This window comes from Rhinolophus sinicus, linkage group LG16, assembly GCF_036562045.2.
Source record: "Rhinolophus sinicus isolate RSC01 linkage group LG16, ASM3656204v1, whole genome shotgun sequence".
Classification (NCBI taxonomy): Eukaryota; Metazoa; Chordata; class Mammalia; order Chiroptera; family Rhinolophidae; genus Rhinolophus; species Rhinolophus sinicus.
In genome coordinates this window covers 10,472,844-10,493,254 of record NC_133765.1, presented here as the reverse complement: position 1 = coordinate 10,493,254, position 20,411 = coordinate 10,472,844, and the positions used below count along the sequence as shown (strand labels likewise).

Here is a 20,411-nt window from a genome sequence, read left to right as displayed (position 1 = left end):
ATATTTCAAGAAGGTACTTAAAAACTTGAAGACACACCACTTTTGTAGTCGGCATTTCGCTTTTATTGAATAACTACTTGAGAATTCCTATTTTTCATTTTCAATCCATAACAGGAAAGAGGAAAAAACTGCCAAAGAAAGATATTTTACAACATTTACACATCAAAGGATGGATGCAGAAAGACAGATAGCAGACTCTAGACTCTGATAATGGTGGTCAAATTCATCATGTAAATGACATCTCAGATTAATGATAACATCCTAGATGAACACTGTACAACTTAAGAATTATGAGTGAATAAAATATTTGTGAACAAAAAAAAATGTGGTATTTTCATCTAGTTAGTCATTCACCTGAAAGAACTTTATCACACAGTATTTTGTAACAACCTGGATCACCGTGTTTTGCTGAAATAATGTGTGACAATATTCTTTCATCTTTTATGTTTGTGCACCAAAATTTACTTGACAGAAAGAGGTTTGCTGTGCTTAAATTCTTACTAAAAATTCTAATAAAGAGGTTTTCACTATTTATTCTATAAATTATTCTAAAATTGACTTAAAAATATAAAAAAGTGGACAAAGGTACACTGGACCCAGTTGGTAAAGGAACACTACTTTGGTAGACTGAAAATTAAAATATTTTGAAAACAATCTCTCTGTGCTAGTTAGGCCATTGTCCCTAACACACACCTAAGAAGAAAATGAGGAAACCTACCTAGCCTATCATCCACATGAGGGACTTACACTGTGGACCACACACCTCTGCAACAACAACTGACTGGATTGTAGGTAGAAACATGATCCAAAGATAAATTCACAGCCTATCTAAAGGGGCATGATAGGACTTCTGCCTAAAAAGACAAAATGGCAATAATTTGGCAAATGAACCAAACAATGGTCCGTGAAGCCTTAAAGGATTCAAGATAACATTTTGAACCAATAGTTCAATAAGCCAGTAACCATGTGTATTTTGTACAGCAATGTTTTCCCAGAAAAGTCCAAGGACATTCTAACCACTCAGTATATTTCTGTAAATGAATAAATACAGTATACTTTAACATAAAAAGTGTTATCATTTATTCTTTAAAGCTTCGAAAAATATTCCTCTATTGCCTGATAAACTAACATTTTCACCTATATATTTTAACTAAATGTTCTTTACTTTCTACTAAAAGCACATAGTTTAAGTCATTTTATTCCACTGCTCTAAACCAAAGATTAAAGTTCTCTTTTAGAAGATATTAAGTGACATTCATTCATAGAAAATACGCAATTTTTCTAATTTATTCATGTTTTAATCATCACTTAATTATGCTCCAAAATAGAATTTATATCAACTTCACAGAAACAACACCATTAATCAACAGAAAATTTAAAACACAAAAGAGGCAATGGAACATACCTTCATAAAAGCACATACCATTTACATTTAAACTCTCTAACAAAAAATTGACTTTCCAGAAGGTTAGACCCAGGCATTCATCTTTAAATTAAAAGTATCAGATACAAAGAGTATGTTCCAGTTTAGGAAATTAATAGGTTGTTAACCATTTTTATCTCCTGACTCTTCTATATTCAGTTTTTCACCTTTTGTCTTCACTGTGTAATTTAACCAATATGTCCATTACCCCTATATACACAGCCCTATCTTCAAAATGCAATTAAAATCTACCTACTCTTTTTAAGCTTATCCCAATAACTTAGCCAATTGCTGATATTTCTTTTATTAATCTTCCATCGGACTCACCCTATATACAGCAAGTTGAAGAACTTTATTAAATTTTTACTCATTATATTGCAATTGCCTTGCCTCACTCTCTAATCAAAGTTTTTTCCATTTATCAAAAGGATAACTTTCTTAAGCAAGAGTCAAGTTCTCTTGGCTAATAAACAGTATCTATGTAAACCTATAGTTAACAAAACAAAATTCTTCATTTTAACAGCTCTCTTCTTATGAGTAAAAATACTTTACAATGTTGATGACATGCTAAATAATCCTCCAGAAACACTGATCCAATTTACAATGCCACCAACCAGGTACATAAGTGCCTATTTTCTCACAACCTCACCAACAGTGGATATCATCACTCTTTATCAATTTGACAGGATTACTTCATTGTTTTTAATAATGAAATAGGAAAAAGTTGCATAATTACTGGGTATCTGTATTATTGTGTATGATACATTTTATTCGTAGATTCTACTTTTTAGATTTTTTCAAAGAACATATTTTAAGAACATATTTAGTAATATTTGTCTGGCATATAAATATCAAGATATTTAATAGCTTGCCATTAAAATTATAAACCTGGAAGTTCTAGGCCTTACAACTCCTGATTTCAAGACTCAATGTAAAGCAGTAGTAATTTCAGTGTGGTACTGGAGCAAGGATAAACAAAGAAATTAATGAAATACAATAGGAAGTTCAGAAAAAGCCCATACATAGACAACAAGACTTGTGACAAAAGCAACAACGCAATTCAAAAGAATAGTATTCTGTCAATAAATCAGATTGACGTCGTTTTTAAAAGTATGCAAAATAGGAACAAACCTTTAACCTTCTCTTAAACAGTACACAAAGTCATTCACAGGGGAAATTCACTCAATATAAAGATTAATACATCTTCTAAAAATAAACACAGCATAAATCTAAGGTAAGTAAAAATGCCTTAAACAGGAAACAAAAAAGTACTACTTATAAGAGAAAAAAATAATTCAACTATATCAAAATAAAAACAAAGAAGTCATATCTAGCATATGAAAAAAAAACCTTCTTATAATAAAAACTCACAACCCAATTTTTTAAATGCCAAAAAAATCTAAACAGGTACTACATAAAAGAGGACACTAAATGGCCATCTAATTATAGATACTCAATGACATTACTCATTAAGGAAATGCAAAATAAAACCATAATGGGATAACAATGCATACTCTCCAAAGAGTCAAATTTGTTTTAAAAAATTAAAATACCAATGTTGGCAAAAATATGGACGTACTGAAACTCATATATTGCTGACTTAAGTGTAAAACAGTAACAACTACATGGGAAAATTGTTTGCTAATCCCTACACTAAATTAAATATACAACTACCCCATGATCCTGCAAATAACACTCACAAATATAGACCCCATAAAATACTCCACATGTACACAAAACATATGTACATAAATGTTCATAGGAGCTTTACTTATGAACCAAGAAAAAGGGAAACACAAATACACATAAACAGAGGAATAACTGAATAAATTATGGTATATTTATATAATTAAATGCTGTGCTTGGGGAAAAAGGTATTAACACAGTAAACAACATGAATAAATCTACCCATTACTACAGAATGGTAAAGCGTATGTGTGTATTAAACTTCAATTAAAAATTAAAAGAAAACAGCAGGCACCAGGGGCCGGCCTGGGGCCTCCGTGACGAGGAGCGAAAGGCTGCAGCCCCCACCAGCTGCTCTGGCTGCCCCTGGGCTCATGTGAGGGCCTGGTAACGGGGGGCGGCTCCAGTCTCTGACGCTGCCCCCACCGCCGGCCAGACCTGGCTGCTAAGAGAGGTGGGGTGGGGGCAGACCAGGCCCCAGGCGGGGCCAAAGCCCCTGAGCCTGCCAGGGATCCTGAACTTTATCCAAAACGAGTGGGCGCGCTTCGAAGGGGAGAAGGGGAGAAGGCAAAGGGGAGAAGACACGCCGGGAGGCCAAGAGTGCTGAGTTACAGGCTCAGGTGGCCTTCTGGGAGAGAGGAAAGGGCAAGAGAATCTCAAGGCAGACTTGGCACAACGGATCAAGATGGTAGCGTATGCGCTGAAGCAGAATAGGGCCAAATACCATAAATCGAAGTTTGGGGCAGACCCAAACCAGGGGGAGAAGAAACTGTGACTGTCAGAACAAGTCCCCAGTGGCCCTGGGGACTCCGTCACCATCACCGTGGAGAACAGCCTGCCAGTGTGGAAGGAGGGACGGCTGCTTCTCCAACAATATGTGGAAGAGGTGGGCTACACAGACACCATGCTGGACATGTTGTCCAAGCGCATGTGGTCCCTACTGGGACGCTCACTAGAGACCAATGGGGCTGTGGAGCCCAGTGAAGGGGGCCCCAGGGCCACACTGGACCCTGGGGGGCTCGGGCTGGGAGTCACTGCTGGTGAAACAGATCGAGGAGCAGATCTTGAGGAATGCGGCAGGCAGAGATGGCAAAGAGCGCTTGGGTGGCTCGGTGCTCGAGCGGATTCCCTTCCTGCAGAGCTGGGAGAATGGACAGCGATGAGGACGATGAGCTGGGCAGTGTGCAGCACAAGAAGCAGAGCGTGAAGCTGCCATCCGAGGCCCTGGTGCCCAAAACAGAGGACAAGGATGAGGAGGATGACTCTGAAGATGCCATTAATGAGTTTTATTTTCTGGGCTCAGGAGAGGACCGGGAGGGCTCTCTGGACCCTTGGCGATATGCTGGAGAGGGGACCCACCACGAGCTGGAAAGCCAGCGGGTCAAACTCCAGGGAATTGTGGCCAACCTTCTGGATGTGCGTGGGCTGCCCCCCAAAGTGACTGGCCCGCTTCCTGGCACACCCCAACCCCAGCCACATGAAGGTTCCTTTGGCTTCTCCTCAGACGTTTTCATCATGGACACTGTCGGGGATGGGGAGGTAAGCCTAGGGGACTTGGCAGATATCACGGTCACCAATGACAACAACCTCAGCTGTGATTTGTCTGACAGCAAAGATGCTTTTAAGAGGACATAGAATCCCAAATTCACCCTCCGCTCACACTAGATGGCATCTGCTCCCTGGCCTTCCACCACAGCCAGTAGGCTTTGCTCACTGCTTCCGAGGACGGCACACCTAAGCTCTGGAACCTGCAGAAGGCTGTCACAGCCAGGAAGAATGCTGCACTACATGTGGAACCTATCCATGCCTTCTGGGTTCACAGGGGCCCATGTTGGCAGTAGCCATGGACAACAACAGTATTATCACAGTGGTGCGGCAGATGCCCACATCTACAGCTGGAAGATTCCAGACCTCAACATGGACCCCTACAATGGTTACGACCCGAGCATGTTGAGCCACATCCTGGAGGGCCATGGGAACGCTGTGTGGGGCCTGGCCTTTAGTTCCACCACCCAACGCCTGGCCTCCTGCTCCGACGACGATGGCACAATCCACATCTGGGACCCCAGCACCAGCAGCCCGACCTGCCTCTATATCTTCCCCACAGCCAGCCATCACAGGATTCCCACCTCAGTGGCCATCACCAGCACTGAGCATGCCCACATCACGGCCTCCTTCCGCTCTGGCCACATAATCCTGTATGATCTGGAGGCTGAGAGTGCCCTCCTCATGCTGGAGTCCCAGGGAAGCAGCGACCCAACCCAGATCAACCAGGTAGTGACTCATCCAAACCAGCCTTTCCCATCACCATCCATGATGACAGAGGCATCTGCTTCCTGGGCAACTGGACAGGGAAATTCGTGCACTCCATGGTTGCCCACCTGGACAATCACATGCCTGGCCGTGGAACCCAATGGCATATTCCTGATGTCGGGAACCCACGATTGCTCCCTTTGTCTGTGGAGGCTGGACAACAAAACACGCATGCAAGAGATGACGCTGTTGCCTGCCACCCCAGCAAGGCCCTCATCGTCAATGCGGGCCCAACGTCCTGGCCAAGGTCTTCATAAGATGCCCAGCTGGCCCTGTCTTGGCGAGGGATCAGGGCTGGGCAGGTGGGACTGAGGTGACTCCCAGCCTCAGTGTGGAGGCCCGGAGGCCTGCCTCTTCCCGCCTGCCTTGGAGCCTAGTGGTGCTAAAGGCCATTTTCCCAGGAGGCCCTCCCTCACGGTCTGCCCTTCCCCCAGCATCCAGCGTAGGGAGTTGCCTCCAGGAATCACCCTCCAAGATGGTCTCTGGGAGTTTCCTCTTAGCCCTGATACCCACTCCTGGTCTCTGAACTGCCTTCTAGTAGTAGCACAACCACGACTGAATGTCCTTGGGGAGCAGCTTTTCCAACATGCCAGAAGGTACCAAATTCTCTCTTTGAACCCCTGACCCCTCCTCTCCATCCTCCCAGACCTGGGTGGGAACTGTGCTGGGAGGAACCCCAGACATCCTTGCTGTGGGTCTTTTGGGGAGCCACGGAGCCAGCTGAACCCAGGCTATCCCCAGTGTGAGTGCTAGGCCTGGCCCAGCCAGAAGCACACCCGGTCCACCACCCTCCCTTCCATTTCCCTCAACACAGCTTTCCAGACACTACCCAGTGCCTCCAGGGTCAGTAACTGTCTGGGGAGCAGGTGATGCCCTCTGGCGAGGTACCCGCCCATACCTCCCCAACACTCCCCCAAGGGCAGCCCCCTCCACCCCCACCAGGTCACCCATGGAGAGAGATGGCCTTCTCTTGCCCCTCCCTGGGGCATGAAGGGTGGAGCGGGGTCCCCTGGGTCATCCATAACTCCCTGTATATCTGTATAAACAAATGGGATTTTAATGGAAAAAAATAACAGGAAAAATGTCAATAGAAATGTTTGTGTAACTTAAGCAGGTTCTACATTTGTCTGGAACAATTATAACCAAGAAAGTAATGAAGAATGAGGAAAGAACAGTATTTCAAAGAACACAAAAAGAAGGCTGTTTTCTAACTTACTTTATGATAACAGTTAACACAGACATTAAAACTACACAAAAGACTTGACACTAGCAAGGACAAGAATCAATCAGAAAAGCTGGATAAAATGCGTAAACCAACTGTTTTAAGCACTAAAGTTCAACCATACAGAAAACACATAAGAGGCTACAATCCTTGAGAAAAACAAACTACACAAGGTGAACTCCATATTCAGCCAAACCACTGATAAAGAGAAAATCTCAGTAGAAGCGCGGAGCAGGGTAGGGGAGGATACACACACATTACATTCACAGGACTAAATATGAGGAAGGCAGAACACCTGGATTGAGTACTTCCAACTGCTTTTTAAAATAACTGGCAACACAAAATTCTATATCCAGCCAAAAATATTTCAAAGAACAATGTGAGGCTCCCAGGCTCTTCCTCTATTTACAATAAAAACTCTGCAGGAAAAAAATAAAATAAAATAAAAACATGCAACTACCTGAGAATTCTAAAAAATTTAATGAGAGCACATAGATTGGGAAGCAAAGTCAAAACTTGAAGAATGACTAATAATATAAAGGCAGTGTGCTTCCTAGTTTTTCCCGTTACCTCCTGGAATTGACCCAAGGACAAGCTGAATCAAGGTGTAAGTAATAGGCATGGCTAGCAAAACTCTTGGGCCAGAGGACTTGAAAAATGGCCCTGAATGTGGGGGAAATAGCCAAAAGGTTTGTTTTTTTCCTCTTTTTTATCTTCCAACCTGGCCGACGGACGGACCTGTAGAGCAACACTTCTGGGGTAGCATGGACACACAAAATCCTGAGTGAAACCTCAGACTTCTAAATAGAGAAACAATAAAAGAGTACCCTGTTGTGTAAAGACTCTGAGGAGAATCCTTTTCTTCTCTCTCCCTTTTTTCTAACTACTTACATGACAACATGACATTACACATGACAACAGCCCCAGTCAGGAAAAACTGTATATAGCACAAAGGCTAAACTCTTGAAGAACTATTTCCTTTCAGCCAGAGAAACCAGGAAAAACTTCTTCTGAGAGCAGACAGTGTATACAAAATCCCCAACAAAGATAAGAGTACAGCAAAGTCTATGAAGCTGAACTGATGTTGAAACCTCCAGATAGAAACTTCAATCTGAACCCAACCAAGCTGATGTCTGATAAGTCAGAAAAGTCAACAACAAAAAATCTAATTGAAAAATAATTCCTGAAAACGTAAAAAATGTGTTGAAAGATATAAATTTACAGATTCAGGAAGATCAGCAATAAAAATTGTTCAAAAAGATAATTAAAGAAAACCTCACACCAAAACATCATAATCAAGCTCCTGAAACCAAAAATAAAAAGAAATATCTTAAGAGCAGTCAGAGAAAAACAGATGTATTACATATAGTGTAATACAGATTTAAACAACTGGATTTCTCATTAGAAGCCAAGACCAAAAACAGTACAACAGTTAGAAAATTCTGAAAGAACGCTGAACCCAGAAAACAACATCAAGTGAAAATATCCTTCAGAAATGAAGTAAAAACAAGAACATACACAGATGAAAGAAAGTTTAGAGAATTTATCGCTAGTAGATACGTCCTGAAAGAAATGCTCAAGAAAATTCTTCATATAAAGAAAAATGATACCAGAATAAACCTTGGACCTAATGGTATGAAGAACAACAAAACTGGTAAATAATTAGGTAAATGTAACAGATCACCAATCTCCTCTTAAGCTGTTTAAAATATATGTGCCAGGGCCGGCCCAGTGGCTCAGGCAGTTAGAGCTGCATGCTCCTAACTCCGAAGGCTGCCGGTTCAACTCCCACATGGGCCAGTGGGCTCTCAACCAGAAGGCTGCCAGTTCAATTCCTCAAGACCTGCAAGGGATGGTGGACTATGACCTCTGCAACTAAGATTGAACACGGCAACTTGAGCTGAGCTGCCTTCCAGATGGCTCAGTTGGTTGGAGCGCGTCCTCTCAACCACAAGGTTGCTGGTTCGACTCCCGCAGGGATGGTGGGCTGCGCCCCCTGCAACTAGCAACGGGAACTGGACCTGGAGCTGAGCTGCACCCTCCACAACTAAGACTGACAGGACATCAACTTGACTTGGAAAAACGTCCAGGAAGTACACTGTTCCCCAATAAAGTCCTGTTCCCCTTCCCCAATAAAAATCTTTTTTTTAAAAAATGTGCCAGTTGAAAGAAAATATAACCCTATTTGATGAATGTCAATGTTAATACTTATAAAGACTACAACATAGAGGGGGAAAATAAAGGTACCTACATAGCTTCAATGTGTTTACATTCCACTTGAAGTATAAAATAATAATTTTAAGTACAATAATTTTAAGTACAAAAAGTTAGAAAAATGAAACCAACAATAAAAAAAGATAAAACACCATGATCAGGTAGGTTATCCCAGTAATGCAAGTTGCTTTAACAACTGAAAACAAATCAACATAGTTCATCACAATAACCAAAAAAAAAGAAAGAAAGAAAGGAGAAAATCATGTGATCATCTCTGAGGCAGTATATGCATTTGAAAAACTTCCAAACCCCATTAATGAAAAAAAAAATCAGTAAAGTAAAAATAGAAGAGAATATCCTCATTGTGATAAAAAGTGTCCAGAAAGAAACTAAAGAAACATCATACTAAATGGGGAAATATTTAAGGTTTCCCTCCATATCAACAAAACAAAGATATATGCCATTACCACATCTATTCAACATCATTCTAGACGGCCTAGCTAGTGCAATATGAAAAGTTAAAAAAATAATAGTAACAAAAGGTTATACATATATATACAATTCAAAAGAATTAACAAACTCTTAGAACTAACCATAGAATTTATCAAGGTCTGTGCATAAAGTACATTTACAAAAATTAATTACATTTCTAGTTACTAGCAACAAAAAATAGAAACTAAAATTTTAAAGGAATACCAATTATAACATTAAGAAATGATCGAATACCTAAGAATGTATCTTTCTAAAATATTTGAAAGACCTCTACACTAAAAACTACATTTTTCAAACTTTAAGAAAATGTAAATTAATATATTATACACATACACATTGATTTGCAGAGATTGAAAGATACAATACTGTCAGTGTGCCAGTTCTCTGCAAAATTATCTATAGATTTATCTGTATGCAGTAGTAAGCTAATTTTAAGGATATATATATATATATAGATTAGATATAGATATAGATATAGATATAGATATAGATATAGATATAGATATAGAGATAGATATGGAATTGCAAAAGACACAGAAGAGGAAAGATAAGAACAGCAAAGCTGGAAGACTTCCTCTACCAGATAACAAAATTTACTACAAAATTATAAATACTAAAACAGTGTGGTATTGCCCGAGATAGAAAAATGGACCAATGGAACACGTTAGAGAATTCAGGCAGCAGCCAATAATATGGTGATCTGATTCATGACAAAGGCAACACTGCAATTAAATAGGAAGGAAAGTCATTTTAATACATGGAGTACGTCAACTGGATGTCTATAGGACAAAAATGATTGCTGATCCCTATCTTATATCACACAGAAAATTCAATTTTTAAATAGACCCAAATATAAAAGGTAAACATGTTCTTCTATACAATACCTTCACAACACTGGGGTGAGCAAAGATTTCTTTAAACTACAAACAAAAAATAATAACTATAATCAAAAAAAATATTCTTTTAAGTTTATTGGGGTGACAATTGTTAGTAAGGTTACATAAATTTCAGGTGTACCATTCTGTAATACATTATCTATATCTCACATTGTGTGTTCACCACAGAGTCAGTTCTCTTTCCATCACCATATATTAGACCCCGTTTACCCTATTCTAGAGGCCCCATGCCTCCTTACCCTCTGGTAACCCCTAAACTATTGTCTATGTCTATAAGTTTTTGTTCCTTCATTTGTTTGTCTTGTTCTTTTGCTGTTTTCAGTTTTAAATACATATCAGTGAAATCATATGGTTCTCTTCTTTTTCTGCCTGACTTATTTCACTTAGCATTATAATCTCAAGATCCATCCATGTTGTCACAAATGGTACCACCGAATAGTATTCAACTGTGTATATATACCACTCTTCTTTATCCATTCATCTATTGACGGATACTTTGGTTGTTTCCATATCTTGGCCACTGTAAATAAAGCTGTAATGAACATTGGAACACACGTCTTTATGGATAAATGTTTTCAGATTTTTTTGGTAGATATCCAGGAGAGGGATTGCTGGGTCATACGGTAATTCTATTCGTAATTTTTTTGAGGAATCTCCACATTGCCTTCTATAACGGCTGCACCAATCTGCATCCCCCCAACAGTGTATGAGGGCTTTTTCTCCACAGCATCTCCAACACTTGCTACTATTTGTCTTGTTGATGATAGCCATTCTAACTGGGGTGAGGTGATATTCATTGTGGTTTTCATTTGCCTTTCTCTGATGATTAGTGATGTTGAGCATTTTTTCATATGTCCATTTGCCATTTCTATGTCCTATTTGGAGAACTCTCTCTTCAGGTCCTTTGCCCATTTTTGAATTGGGTTCTTTGATTTTTGGTTGTTGAGTTATATGAATTCCTTGTATATTTAGTATATTAGCCCCTCATTGAAGGCGCTGTTTGCAAAAATCTTCTCCCATTCAGTTGGTTGCCTCTTTATTTGGTTGTTGGTTTCCTTTGCTGTGCAGAAGCTTTTAACTTGATATAGTCCCATTCATTTATTTTAGCTTTTACTTCCCTTGCCTGTGGAGTCAAATTCATAAAATGCTCTTTGACCCCAAGGTCCTTAAGTTTAGTACCTGTTTTCTTCTATGCAGTTTATTGTTTCAGGTCTTATGCTTAGGTCAATGATCCACTTTGAATTAATTTTGGTACATGGTGACAGGTAGCAGTCCAGTTTCATTCTTTTGAACGTGGCTTTCAATTCTCCCAGGAGCATTTATTGAAAAGGCTGTCTTTTCTACATTGCATGTTTTTTACTTCTTTGTCAAAAATTATCTGTCTATATTTATATGGGTTTATTTCTGGGTTCTCAATTCTATTCCATTGGCCTGTGTGTCTGTTTTTCTGCAAATACCATGCCGTTTTGATTATTGTTGCCCTGTAGTACAAGCTAAAGTCAGGGAGTGTGACACCTCCAACATTGTTCTTTTTTCTTAAGATTCTTTGGCTATTCGGAGTCTTTCATGGTTCCATACATATCTGATGATTTTTTTTTTCTATTTCGTTAAAAACTTCCATTGGGATTTTGTTGGGGATTGCATTAAATCTATATACTGCTTTGGGTGATATGGGCATGTTGATTCTTCCAATCGATGACGATGGAACGTCTTTACATTTCTTCGTGTTTTCTTCAATTTCTTTTAAAAATGTCTTACAATTTTCAGCATATACGTCTTTCACATCCTTTGTTAAGTTAATTCTCAGTTATTTTATTCTTTTTGTTGCAATGGCAAACGGAATTTTTTAAATTTCTTTTTCTAAGATTTCATTGTTAGTATAGAGGAATGAAATAGACTTTTGTACATTGATTTTCTGGCCGGCAACTTAATTGTATTCATTTATTGTTTCTAATAACTTTTTGGCGGGGTCTTTAGGGTTTTCTATATATAGCATCATGTCATCTGCAAAGAGTGATAATTTAACTTCCTCATTCCCAATCTGGATGCCTTTTATTCCTTTCTTTTGACTGACTGCTCTGGCAAGGACTTCCAACACTATGTTGAAAAGAAGAGGTGACAGGGGACCGCCCTGTCATGTTCCTGAGCATAGCACAAGGGGCTTCAGTTTTTCACCATTAATTATGATATTAGCTGAGGGTTTGTCATATATGGCCTTATTATGTTAAGGTAATTTCCCTCTATACCTTTTTTATTAAGTGTTTTAACCATAAATGGATGCTGCATGTTGTCAAACACTTTTTCTGCACCCATTGGATATAATAATATCATAGGCTATAATCCTATGATTTTTGTCCTTTACTTTGTTTACGTGATGTATCACATTGATGGATTTGCGTATGTTGAACCATCCTTGTGCCCCTGGAATAAACCCCACTTGGTCGTGATGAATAATCTTTTTAATGTATTGCTGCATTCGATTTGCTAGAATTTTATTTAGGATTTCTGCATCTGTATTCATCAGAGATATTGGTCTTGTAGTTTTCTTTTTTTGTGCTATCCTTACCAGGTTTTAGTATCAGGGTAATGTTGGCCTCATAAAATGAGTTAGAGAGTATCATCTCCTCTTCAGTTTTTTGGAAGAGTTTGAATAGGACCGGTATTAGATCCTCTTTGAATGTCTGGTAGAATTCACTAGTGAAGCCATCTGGTCCCGGACTTTTGCTTTTGGGAAGGTTTCGGATGACTGATTCAATTTCCTTACTGATGATTGGTCTGCTTAGATTTTCCAGTTCTTCATGGTTCAGCCTTGGAAGGCTATATGTTTCTAAGAACTTGTCCATTTCTTCTAGATTATTGAATTTGGTGGCATATACTCCTTCAGAGTATTGTTGGATGATCCTTTGTATTTCTGTTGCATCCATGATAATTTCTCCTCTTTCACTTCTGATTTTGTTTATTAGTGTCTTTCTGTTTTTATTTTAGTGAGTCTAGCCAAAGGTTTGTCAATTTTATTAATGTTTTCAAAGAACCAGCTCTTTGTCACATTAATTTTTTCTATTGTCTCTTTGTTCTCTATTTCATTTAGTTCTGCTTTGATTTTTATTATTTCCTTTCTTCTGCTGTCCTTGGGTTTCATTTGTTCTTCTTTTTCTAGTTCTTTCAGGTGTATCATGAAGTTATTTATCTGGGATTTTTCTTGTTTCTTGAGACAGGCATTTAATGATATAAATTTCCCTCTTAAAACTGCTTTCGCTGAAGCCCCAAAATTTTGGTAGGATATATTTTCATTGTCATTTGTTTCTATGTATCTTTTGATCTCTCCTCTCATTTCTTATTTGACCCAGTTGTTCTTTAAAAGTATGTTGTGTAATCTCCACATATCTGTGGTTTTTCCTGCTTTCTTTTTGGAGTTGATATCCAATTTCAAAGCCTTATGATCAGAGAATATGCTTGGGATTATTTCAACCTTCTTAAATTTCCTGAGGCTACTTTTATGTCCCAATATATGGTCTATCCTTGAGAATGTTCCATGTACACTAGAAAAGAATGTATAGTCTGATGTTCTAGGATGAAGTGCTCTATAAATGTCAATTATATCCATTTCATCTAATGTGTCATTCATCTAATGTGCTGCTTTTTCTTTATTTATTTTCTGTTTGGATGATCTATCCATATCTGTCAATGATGTATTTAGGTCCCCTAGTATAATTGTGTTCTGGTTAATTTCTCCCTTTACTTCTGTTAGTAGTTGCTTGGTATATTTCGGTGCTCCCTGATTGGGGACATAAATATTGATGACTGTTATGTCTTCTTGTTGTATAGTCCCCTTTACCATAATAAAATGTCCACCTTGGTCTCCTGTTCCCTTTTTCATCCTGAAGTCTGTTTCATCTGAGATCAGTATAGCTACACCTGATTTTCTCTGGAGACGATTTGCTCAGAGTGTCAATTTCCACCCTTTCACTTTGAGACTATGTTTGTCCTTGTAGCTGAGATGTGTCTCTTGGAGGCAGCATATGGTTGGGTTTAGTTTTTTGATCCAATCTGCTACTGCTACTCTGTGCCTTTTTGTTAGTTAGTTCAGTCCATTTACATTTAGGGTGATTATTGATATGTCAGGATTTCCTATCATTCTATCTTTAGTTTTCTATTAAGACTGTGTCTCCTTTGTTTCTTTGCCTTTTTGATGTTGTCTATTATTTCTGTGTGGTGGTATTCTATGATGTTTCCCTCTGTTTCTTCTTTTATAACAGTATATATTTCAGTTCTGGATTTTTTTTTTTTTTTTGAGTGGTTACCCTTAAGTTTATATTCCATTTTCTTCAGTATGCCTACTTTCTCCATTCCCATATTCCGGTTCAGGCCTTTACTCTCCCCCTTTTTATGTTTAGGTTGCCACAAATTGTCCCTGTTTATGGTGGTCAAATAGCCTCCTTCAGTATTTCTTGTAGTGCAGGTCGTGTGTTAGGAAATTTCCTCAGCTTCTGTATATCTGGAAAGGTCTTTATTCCTCCTTCATATCTAAAGCATATCTTTGCTGGAAAATTATTCTTGGCACATAATTTCTCTCTTTCAATAGTTTGAATATTTGGTTCCACTCCCGTCTTGTAGAGTTTCTGCTGAAAAATCTGATGATAATTTAATGGGCTTTCCTTTGTAGGTTATCGTCTTCTTTTCCCTGGCTTCCTTGAGGATTCTTTCTTTGTCGTTGATTTTTGACAGCTTCAATACAATGTGCCTTGGAGAAGGCCTGTTGGAATTGAAGTAATTAGGTGTTCTATTTGCTTCTTGGATTCGAGGATCCAGTTCTGTCCACAAGTTTGGGAAGTTCTCATCGACAATTTGTTTGAATATATTCTCTGTTCCCTTCTCTCTTTCTTCTCCTTCTAGTGTGCCCATTATTCTTATATTGTTCTTTCTGATGGAGTCAGAAAGTTCTTGTAGAGTTCTTTCATTTCTTTTAAGTCTCGAGTCTCTTTCTTCTTCCATCCATGTCATTTCCAGATTTCTATCTTCGATGTCACTGATTCTTTCCTCAATCTGGTCAACTCTATTACCTAAGGGGCTATTTCATTCTTCATTTCTTTTATTGAGTTCTTAATCTCCAGAAATTCTATTTGGTTCTTTTTTAAAATATCAATCTCTTTGGTAAAATGTTCATGTTGTTCTTTGACTGCGTTTCTGAGTTCATTAAACTGCCTGTCTGTGTTTTCTTTCATCTCATTGAGTTTTTTAAGAACTGCAATCTTGAATTCTCTGTAATTTAAGTCACATATTTCCATGTCCAATTTCATCTGCTGGACACTTTTCATTCTCTTTCTGAGCTGTCTTGTTACCTTGGTCATTCATGGCAATTAATGATTTATTATTTCTCTTCCTAGACATCTACAGGAGTGGGTTCTGCAACAGGTTGAAAGAAAGAGGTCTCTCTTTTGTTTTCCAGTAGGTGTTGGTAGAATGTTTTATTTTCTCTCCGATTGCAGCCTTTTATTCTCTCTCTCACTGTATTGTTATATTTTTTCTGCACTATTCCGGCTTCTCACACAATGGGGGGATTCCCCGGAAGGCGGGCTTCTCCTCTGTGAACAGTTCCCCTGAGTCATAGGATGCCACCTCCATGGGGGTATGGGGAGAGCTTCTGATGTTCCAAAGCTCTTCCTGCACCACATTCAGAGCCTGTGTGTTTCAGCAGCTCTGTTTACTCCTGCAGGGATCCACCCAGATAGATGGGGACAGGGTTTGCAGTGGGTTGTGAGAGGTGGCCCAGAGCAATGGCAGCAACCACCACCACAGCCAGTCCTGTTTCCACCGCTCCCTCCCCTTTGCTGGAACTAGTTAGGCTGCGAGTCTGTGTCTGTGGACCACAGTTCTCAGAACTGCAAATATTCTGTTCTTTTGATCTGACACTGCTATTTTTTTGCTTTTAGCATTGGGGCAGGTAGGGGCAGGGTGAGCTGTGGGAGGGTAGGGAGTGGGCAGTTAGGCTCAGTGCCTAAAGCTTCCATTCTCTGCTGGCACTGAGGGCTTAAAGCACCGTTTTCAGCCTTCTTCCCTCAGTCTTTGCTCCAAGGTCTCTGCCATGAGCGCTGGGTTCAGCCGTGTTATACGCTGTCACCTCAGCCCTGTGGGCCATAAGCAGAGCCCTAGCAGTTCGAGTTCCTCCCTCTCCTGCAACTGCAGTAGTTCTGGAATGCAGTGAGCTCAGAGTACCGAGCTAGGTCTGCGTCCTGCTCCCGCATATCCCTGTCTCCGCACTTCTCCCTTCCGTCCTCCCCTGCTCACGCAATTTGCCCAACTTTAGATGATTTCAGTAGTGGGCCTCTTTGTCTTGCCTGTCTGCTGTGTAATGAGTTCTTTGTGGAGTTATAGTTGTTCAACTTTTTGTAAATTCCAGGGGAGATTTCAAGAGGCTCACCTCACGACGCCATTTTTATAACCAAAAATATTTCTTAATGAATTGGACTTCACTAAAGCTAAGAATTTTTGTTTACCAAATGAAATCATTAAGCATGTGCAAGCGCAAGTCAGAGTCTGAAAGAAGAAATTGGAAATATATATATCTGATAAAGAACTAGTACCCTTAATTTATAAAGAACCTCTAAAATTCAATTTTAAAAAAGACAGGCAATCCAGAAGAAAAATGCAAGACTTGAATGAACACATCACAGAAAAAGACATCTCAATGGTCAATAAGCAAATGAAATGGTAAACATAAATCATCATCATAGAGAAACAAATAAAAAGTGAGATTCTATTATATACACAAAGAATATATATTGTAGGGTTTCATGTAAAAGTACAATGGTTGCCTTTGGTGGGAAAAGTACTGACTGAGAAGTACTTAAAGAAGCTCCCTGAAATTCAGGAAAAGTTCTATGTTTAAAGCTGGATGGTGGTCACATAGGAAAAACAAGTGAAAATTTATCAATCAAGCACTACATATAAGATTTGTGACTTCTCTGTATGTTACTGAGACAATGACAAATGTTAGGAAAATATTAAATGTGAAAAACAAACATGAGAATAGAAAATTGTAGGCCAATGTCATTTATTAAACAAATGTATAAAAATATACTAAATAAAAAAATAAAATAGTGACCCAAATCAATCATTGTACTAATTTTTAAAAAGTACAACTAAATTCAATTTTTCCTGGGAATGTAAGGATAGATTAACACTAGAAAATGTATTATTATAATTAAATCTTAATAATAATTAAAATCAACTAGGAAAATTATTAGATTGTTACAACAGATGCAGAAAAATTATCTAATAAAACTCAATACTTATTTGTGATAACATCTAACAAGACGTCTCATTGAGAATAGTAAACTGAAGACACATTTATCTCTGCTCTGTCACAAATCTTTCCAAAATAATATGGAATTTTTGTTTTTACTATTTTCTTATATTGGCAGAAGTACAAGTGCCATATGTATAAGGTCATTCTTTGCAGGACTATCTCTGGTAACTGAAAAAAGAGATAACAGGCCCAAAATGGAGTCACTTGTGCTAAAACCTCATCACCAAATTGTGACTTAAATACCTAACCTAATTGCACTTTCAGTCTCTCCTAGGAATGCAACTTTATCAAGTCAACTTGGAATTTTCTGGTCAGCACCAATGAGGTCATCTGCCACATAGCCCCTTTCCATCACCCAAAGGAACAGGAGGTAATTAATCCATATTTTCGTTTTCCCTAGCCCTTCTGCCTAGAAAAGCCCTCCATTTTGTAGAGCTCCTCGGAGCTCCTTTCTACTTGCTTGAGGGGATGCTATCAGATTGATTCATAAATTGTTCAAAAAAGTCAATCAGACCTTTAAACTACTCAGTTGAATTTTGTTATTTAACATAACTTAAGAATGAATATAACCTAGATGTCCATCACTGAGGGATGGTTGAATAAAACTGTTGCGTCCACACAATGGAACAGTCATCACTATAAAAGTATGGACAAAAAAGAGGCCACATACTAAATATGACAAGCTCAGGGGAGGACTGCAGGGCAGGCCTGAACAAACTCAGAGACCAAAATTAACCACATAGATGGTCTGAACATAAAAACTCCTAACGAAAAGTGAGTCATGGCAGGTTTTCAAGTCCTAGATCTATAGCTTCCTTGACAAAGGTTAGTCTTTACCTTAAGTGAGCCTGTCTTGTCTTTTTGCATCTAAGATAACATACCCTTTGAAATGTCAGAGTAATTCCCTTTTTCCGGACACCTCTGAGCACACCCACCACACCAGAGCAGAAGACCAGAGAACCCCTCATTGTTCTCTTATTTCTGGAATACCATCTCTGTGTGTTGTAAGTATTAATTATTAACTATCCTGTACTCACCAATGTAAGAGATGTGTCTCTTTGTTTTATTTTCCCTGTTTTGCTTTCTCCCACCCCCTGAAGCTACCACCAAGATTTGATGTAACCCTCTGTATGTCTCCTCCTTTGATTCTAATGCATAAAATCAGCTGCAAAACTGCCATTCTCCAGAGCATTTTTCAAATCCATTGAGATTTTGCGTCCCAGCAATTGTCAGTTGGCTCAAATAAACTCTACAGGTTTGGACGTTTATGTCAACATTTACTTGGCGTAATCCACAGGATTCCAAAGAAGCCCACCCAGGACCAATCACCACGTGGACCTGCACTCAGTGCTAGGTACCAGCAGGGGCCCGTGTGCCCCACTGGCTCCCCATTTTGCACTGGGTGAATTTGAGGGTGTGTTTTTTTTAATTCTGGACCTCTATGTTTTAAGTTAGGAAGCCCTGACTTTATTTGAGCTGTCCTTAAAAAAAAAAAATTCCTCACAGTGGCACAAAAGGTCAATGGTTGAGATAACCCAGGCTAAGGATAAGAGTTGAGATAACTCAGGGACAGGAAGAAAAAACTAGGTGGCTGTTTTTTTTATTTTGGCTTTTCAATTATGATTGCTTTCTGAGTCTAAATAAAACCTTTTGCTAGATAAATGAGAGTCTGAATTCGTTCAGCTCCAAAAATAAGGGGCATTTACTCCTTCTAGCTTGAATTCTGGGTATTCTTAAAGTGACTTGGAATCTATGTGAAGGTGTTAGAAGGTACCCCTCAAAATGAGCAGGGGTCCATAGGGAAATCAACACATTGTAATTAAATAATTGAATCATCCAAAGATGTGCACATAAAGGCTGGTTACCTAGCGCTCTGAGTCCTCCTCAGGTTGTATCAGACAGCCCAGGAGACATGGAAGAGGGTTGAAGAGACTCGAGAGGTGACAGCCCCTTGGAGCTCAACCCATGAGCAGCACACTTTAACCCACTACACAATATCCCTAGAAATTTGTGCAGACTCTGCAGATCTCAGAAGAAAAACTAAAACTAACATGGGAAATCGTGCCTTCAAGGCCAACATGCCCCCAGCTTCCAGCCCCCATTGCTCCTGCAGATGTATTATTCATAGGGAGCCTTTATTTGCAAATACTTCTAGAAATGGCTTAACTAGAAGTGATATCAACTTAACACGGCCGCAATGATGGTCTTTTGACACCTAAATTAATTTTCACTTCGTTGTCAAGACTTACTCTCCTTTCCTCCTCCCCTTTCAGTCTCTCTTCTACAGCTCCTCCACCACAGCTCCCTAATGACTTAGAGGACCCTCATAATAGAAAACCAGACCAGGATAGACAAGAAATAAGGGGAGAGAGAAAAAAACAGAAATTCTGGCAGTTTCCTTTGGGAGAAAAAGCCAGTCTCGGGTAGAGGGGAACTAGCGATTGTATGTGTTACCTTGGACTAGAACAGAATTAAGGAATCTACCTAAAGATTTCCCCAACCCTCTCTGGGACCCTCATGAGTTCACAAAGGAATTTGATTGAACTGTTAGAACATATGATCCTGGCTACTCTGACCTATCCCAATAAATATACCTACTGGTTTCTGTGAGCAAAGCAACAGAATTACTAAACAAGGTTTGCTGGGAGACTCCTGTAGAGGAGTCTGTTTTTATTGTAGAAAACCAGATCACCTCAAGAAGGATTGCAGAAAACTGAAATGGGATTTAGAAAAAGAAAAGAAACAAAAGCAAGCATAGGGCTGCTGCGAAGACTATGACAGTGCATTTTCCCTTGCCTTTACTAATATACTTTAGGAGAAATTGAAATGACTATCAAAGGGGACACTACTAAGGCCCTT

General features: G+C 39.2%; 1 protein-coding gene and 1 pseudogene across 3 annotated transcripts in view; one reads left to right on the top strand and one right to left on the bottom strand.

Moving 5' to 3' along the window:
• ARHGAP32 (Rho GTPase activating protein 32) overlaps positions 1-20,411 on the bottom strand; it is a 328,994-nt gene that overhangs the window by 167,514 nt on the left and 141,069 nt on the right. The window lies entirely within an intron of this gene.
• LOC109435281 (striatin-4) lies at positions 3,345-5,948 on the top strand (annotated as a pseudogene).